Here is a 6,850-nt window from a genome sequence, read left to right as displayed (position 1 = left end):
AACTCAGAGTAATGCTGAAGACAGTCACAGCTTTTAAAAAAAATCACCCACTTCTCATGACATTCCAATTGTGTTTTTTTTTTTCATCATTCCACTTGTGAAGACTTTCTTCAACAAAATTTGTCAGTATGCTGAACTGATCAAAGAGAATGGAATCACCGATTTCAATCTCCTTACTCTTCAAATAAGAAAATTTCTCTTGAACACTTTCCCATTTTGGCACTATCTTCAATAACATCCAATCAAACACCGGCGATGAGGGTAAATATGAGGCGCTCCATTTGCTGAGATATTCTACACAAGTGCCATAAAACTTGTTAACTTCTTCTCTAAAACTCCTTTCCGCTGCTTCTGATACTTCTGCTCTTTTAAGGACAGAATTAACATTAAAAGAAATAAACTGCTGATCTCTCTCCTCTTAGTAACAGTTTCAAAACATCATTTACCTCTATTATACTTTTCGTGCTTCCCTCGATTTCCTTTATCCCATGCTGCAAAGTGCTAAGCTGACTGTGAATGAACCATAAGTAGGCTTCACTTAAAGGGTTACTGAAAAACTGATCCAATGTTTTGGGGGCTTTGTCTTCATTTAGGAAAAAAATCTTCTAACGGTTCAAACAGGCGGATTACTCTTTCAACTGCTGGAAACAGTGATAACCAGCGAGTTTTCGAGTGACACATTACAGTCATATATTCAGTTCCCACATTATCACAGAACTCCTTAAGACTCTGTTCTAACAGCATATATGTAAAAGTGTGAGTATACCTTCATGACGATAGCTTCAACATCATAGCTTAAACTGACAGCAGATGTCTGCACGCTATTGTGTACAACATGTGCAAGGCACCCTATGCCTTCAATGTTTTCATGCAATGTTGCCTTTAATTTGATAAATACGTTGCATTGTCTTTTTAAACCACCAAAGTTTGTGTTGGTGTTGTCTCCATAAAATGCCACACATTTATTTTTCTCAAGATCAAACATTTCGATAGTATTCATACGACATCTTGAAATTTCGTCAGATGTTTCATTAGGTAGGGAACTCACCTTCTAAAGTTTGGTCTGAATTTCCTGATTAATATCGAAAAACTGAACAACAAACGGAAATATTTTAGTGGCCTTATGATTGCTGGCATCAGTGGATATCCCGCAGAAAGAAGACTTTTTGATGTATTCAGGGCTTTCCTTTACACTCTGGGGAGCAATAACTCCTTTCACTAAGGCTAACACTTTAGTTCTTGCTGAACTAAACTTTTTTACAATGGAAGAATCATCAAACATAATGCTGTTAAGCTTATTAGTACAATCACTAGATCTATAAGTTTGGTGATGTTTTACCGTGTGGTACGCTAGTGTAAGCTCGGCTGCTCTAACTTTCGTCTCTTCGCTTGACTGATGTTTCACAAAATAATTTTGTAGAGTTTTACTGCAGCTCGGTGCACTGTATCTGTTAATGTGTTTCTTTGACCTGATGTGATCAAATATGTCGGAACGTCCACCATGACATATTAACAAAACAGTTACATACGGAATACTCTGCTTCGTAATCAAAACGACCTTTCTTAATGAAATTCCATTCCTTGGAATAAAAGTCACTGAACTTGCAGGCACGTTTCGGCATTGCGTTTCACAGTACTGCAGCAATAATACCACTAATATGAGAAAAAAACTATTGCAGTTTGTCTGACAAAACATCAACTACTACACTGTTCTGACAATGAGTGTGTGAGTAAGTGGCGCGACAGTCGGACGGTTTCATAGCTCTGTTACAATAATACAAGGCTACTTGTTGGCCAAAGTACCGCTCAAAGTAAATTATTGCCTGAGTGTATCAATACCGATACTGTGATTACTAGTATGGGACAATGGAGGTTTTAGACAAATAAGCTAAAAATATTAATTTCTTGTGTTGTATTTCCTTGAATACAGCGAAATCCCAAAAATTTGAGAAAGTTTCACGAAATGTATTTACAAACTGAATTCCGGGACTTTTGACACCGGAACACAGGGGATGAAAACCGGGACAATCCCGGTTTTCCGGGACGTTTGGTCACCCTATTCTATACATACCGATTATTTCACTGCGACTCATTCGCATCGCATCCGCTTGTTACTGACAACAATAGCAAAGAAGGAACAAATCTTGAAACACCGTACGCGTCCCCATTTCGCAAAATTTTTAGAAAATAATCCCAGAAAGGCCTCCACCATAACCTCTACCGTAAAGTAATCAGAAAATGATATCAGTGTTCTACATGTACCGATTTTTCGAGTGGTCGACGCTCTTCCTCGTAACTGATATGCACAGGTTCGACTTCGAGATATAATACACGCAGTAACTACCATGCTTTGTTATTATTTGATCTTGCATATTTTCATGCACTTTTAAGCATTTTTCACGCATATTTTAACGTTTTTACGGTGCATATAATCCAGTCTCTAGTTATTTTTCGTTTTGACTAAAATAATGCACAATGATGCAAATATTTTCTTGGTGTCAATGGAAATACTCTCATCTATTATCATCAAATAAGGACTATCGGCAATGTCGCCAAGGAGATCCTCAAGCGAACACGGTGAAATCACATTAGTAACCAGCACTACACATTTCGTGTGATGCAACTTCATTCCACTGCAAACAATAGATGACGTGTCCAAAGCCGACAACAGATCTCCTAGACTATCTACTGCTGATTCCGAACAATGCTCTGCAATGAATGCTGCCACTTACAGCTCTGCAATTTTTCTTTCTCTAGCTATATTTGCACCATAAAATGTTGTTAATTTTGAGATGCTGCAACCGACTTGTGAAAATGCTTCTTAAGGCTAAATTTACACTGCCCGCGATGCGATGCGATGCGATGCCGAGCGGAGCGATGAAGCGCTGAAATCGCGTGACAATGGGCTGGCATGGTTTAACAGTGGCAACAGAGCGGTGCCCGTGTAGACTGCAGGCTGGGCCGAGCGATGTGATGCGGTGCGATGCGATGACTCCGCTGTAGTCCCAACCGAGTTGGCGTTTCGCGCAAGTGTTTGGAGTGATTGCTTGTTTGCGCTTGCGTCTGGAGTAATTGCTTGCTTGTGATGGACGTCGAAAGACTAATTAACAATGTGCGGGAACGCCCCGTGTTGTGGGACCAGAAAAATAAATATTACCACAATAGGGATTTTGTTCGTCAAGCATGGAATGAAATAGCTGAAGATTGTGGAAATTACAGTAAGTACAAAAAAGTAAAATAAATAGCTACAAGACTCCAAGAAATAAGTAACACAAACAACTTCGTTTATTTTCTAATTTTAATTGTGTATAGACACTATTACAGTATTTTGATAATGAAATGACGTTCACAGTAGTTACAGTATTTGATAATTTCGACATGAAATATATTTGCATTAATGACTGTTGACATAGTTTTTGAAGGCCTCTCTGACATTCCGCGCTCTTCTTGAAGCACTGCTGTTTGCTCTGTCATTTTGGAAGCATGCTGCTGAAGCACTGTGTTCTGTTATGTCCTGGTCAATAGACAATCGAAGGGAAATGTCAGGCCCAGCTTTATCGATTATTATATTGTGCAAGACACAGATGCACTGAATAATAATGTCTGCATGTTCTACAGAAATTTAAATTTCCTTTCGGAGAAGACGCCACTTGCTGGCCATATTTCCGAAAGTGCGTTCCACCAACGTTCTAGCCCTCGACAGCCTCCTGTTAAATAACCTCTCTTCCTCAGTCAGTGACAGTCCAGGGTAAGGGCGCATTAACTTTTCCAGTAGTGGAAAGGCTTTATCTCCAACCAACACTAATGGGGCTTTTACTGAAGTACCTGGTAGTTCTTTCGGTGGAGGCCAATTTTCAGTTTCGTTCAAAATATTATTGTACTTGTTACTTGCTCTAAATGTGCCACCATCTGATTGCTTGCCATAGCCTCCAATGTCAACTGCTAATAATCTGCAGTAAGCATCGGCTACAGCTAGTAAAGCAAGCGAAAAATATTTTTTGTAATTGTAATACATTGTCCCAGAATGAGGGGAACATTTAAACCGAGCCGGCAGCTGTGGCCGTGCGGTTCTAGGCGCTTCAGTCTGGAACCGCCTGACCGCTACAGTCGCAGGTTCGAATCCTGCCCCGGGCATGGATGTGTGTGATGTCCTTAGGTTAGTTAGGTTTAAGTAGTTCTAAGTTCTTGGGGACTGATGACCACAGATGTTAAGTCCCATAATGCTCAGAGCCATTTGAACCATTTAACCCGAACATGCTTACCATCAATGACCCCCACACAATTCGGAAAATTCCAGTTGGCATACATGTGTTTTGCAGCGGTTTGAAGCAGTGGTATAGTAGGAGAACGCAGGTGTACAGGGCTCAGAATTTCACATATTGTGGCGCACGTTTCATGCACACATTGTGCGACTAGTTAGACCCATCCGAAACGACTGTGACAGTGCATGGAAAGACATCCCAACCGACAAATATTTGAAAAAGAATGAAATGAGCGTAATTGAAGGATGTGTAGGATCTCCGTAGGGTTTGCAGTTAATGTGATAAGGACAAAAAATGTATTAAGTATGCAGTGTACTTAATTATATACGCATATTTTCACGTCTATATTTTCAGGCGAGGTACTGAAGAATAAATGGAAGAACCTACGTGACACTTTCCGCTCTGAACTCAAAAAACCTCGTGGTGAACGTTCAGGAGACGAAGGTGGCATGCCGCCTTTCCAATCCAATTGGCCGTGGTACGAGCTAATGACCTTCCTGACTGACATAATGACGCCACGGAAGACGAAGACTAATGTTCATCACAGTAAAAGAACAGCATCGCAACACGACGACGCACACGACGACGTACCATTTTCACCAGCTCTTACAGAGAGAGAGTGTGTTTCACCTGATGAAACCATGACTCTCTGTAAGTTCAGAGGGTATGTTAAAAAAAGGGCAAATATGTCCGTGTGCCAGAATATTTGTGAAAGTTTGTAAAGATGCCGAGGAAGGTATAATGAGGCAGCTGGCACCCCACTTTTCACTCAGGGATTTTTTTAACAGGAACATATTCAAAGTTTTTGCACTCCAATAGTAGCATTTTTCCACCAATTAAAATATGTCTAACATTTTTTACTCATTCAACTTAAGATACATGGTGTGTCTCTTTTATGGGTCCAGATGTGTAAATGGACTAAGAAATTTTGCAATGGCCATAATTCTGTTGAAAACAAAGCTCGTAAGAATCATGTGGTCGGTCAAGTGTAACTACTGACAACATTACTGTTCACAATATTGTCAAAGATCAAGTGTGCTTAACTGTTAATCACCACACACCAGAGAACAAGTATGGAACAGAGAGAAAAGAGAGTGAGTACCATAGTCATGGTTTTAACTCACCTGTTGGCAGTCATTTTGTGTGGCTGAAAGTATTTCAAAAATGCAGTTTGTCAGAAATAGAGACAAAAACAGTATGTTGATTATTACAATTCACTGTTGAAAACACGATACTGTGTAATATTCAGCATCAGTTTCATTAAAATAATGCATGAAATACAATTTTAAGAAAAGTCTTGTTTTCGGGTGAGTACATTTCCAGGTGTCAATTTTTGAAGAATATGAATTGTAGCATAAGTTTAGTACTCTATACCTCTTACAGAAATGGTTTTATAACGTGAAAAATTTAATTATTTATAATCATTCAAGATCAAATATAAAAACATCATCAGAAATATATTTGAAAATTTTATTAGCACAAAAGTAAAAATATAAAGCATTGAAATTGGGATAAAGCAGTTTACTTTTAGGCTTAATCAGACTAAAACAACCTCATACCACTTGAGAACATCTAGGTCCCTCCAATCTTCCCTCAAAATGTCTTGCAGTTAACCTATCAATGCCACAGAGTTTTTCAGTCTTTACTGGAACACTGAGAGGAATGTTCAGAGGGTTTATTCAGTTTATACAATTCTCTTTACAGAATGTGTTCTCTGTCCCAGTATTAACATTATCATGTTCCCCGTGGAGGAAGATCTGATGTCTCACGTGTACTGCATGGCGGCCCACCTGTGACCTGACAAAATGTTTGGTGGAATGCGGTTCAGGTCACTTGTGTCCCGAATGTCTCCGTATGATGTCACTTCACAGTGGAGGTGTTTGCTGGATGGTCTATAGAAAAGGGGACATATTGCTGCGTAAACTGCTGCATTAGTGGTCAGCTAGACATGAAATCATACCGAAGCAATTTTTTTTTTTTTTGTCAGACATTTTTTGCTGTACTGCTTTATTACAGTAAACAAAACAAAAGAAATAATTTTTACATAAACTTTGTGCTCTTTAACAACTCAAATCTTAAAAAGTCTTTCTTGGTTCTGTTGTCTCTTGATTATTTTTATTTTGGAAGACATTTTACCCTACTAATTTATTTGCAAAACACATAAACAAATTTACGGACAGTAAATTAAATACTTATTAACATAACCTCTGCATCGATTAAATACCACATTCTTAAAGAGTCATTCCTGGATGTGTTTTTCATTGAAACAACTGATTCACATATGTTGTCCTGGGCAGTCATTGCAGAAAGTTGTAATTTTCTTGGTTTTATTGTCTGCTTTTTTTCCCTGAGTGATAATCCTTTTGTAGCACAACATGCAGTGGCACCGAAAATTTCTTGCTGGTCCTCAAATTTTCACCAAAGTATGGGCTTGCTTTCTTGATGGAGGAGTGGCATAGGCAGCATGTAAATTCAAGGCAATTGACTCTTTGAAAATTCAAAATAACATTCTTCTCCCTAAAATGCACTTTTTACAATGCAGAATCCAAGGATGTACTATGGAGTTCCCTGGTAGAAGTTCCATTTCA

The sequence above is a fragment of the Schistocerca cancellata genome, chromosome 1 (genome assembly GCF_023864275.1).
Source record: "Schistocerca cancellata isolate TAMUIC-IGC-003103 chromosome 1, iqSchCanc2.1, whole genome shotgun sequence".
In the NCBI taxonomy this organism is placed as follows: Eukaryota; Metazoa; Arthropoda; class Insecta; order Orthoptera; family Acrididae; genus Schistocerca; species Schistocerca cancellata.
Note: the sequence above shows the minus strand (reverse complement) of the source record.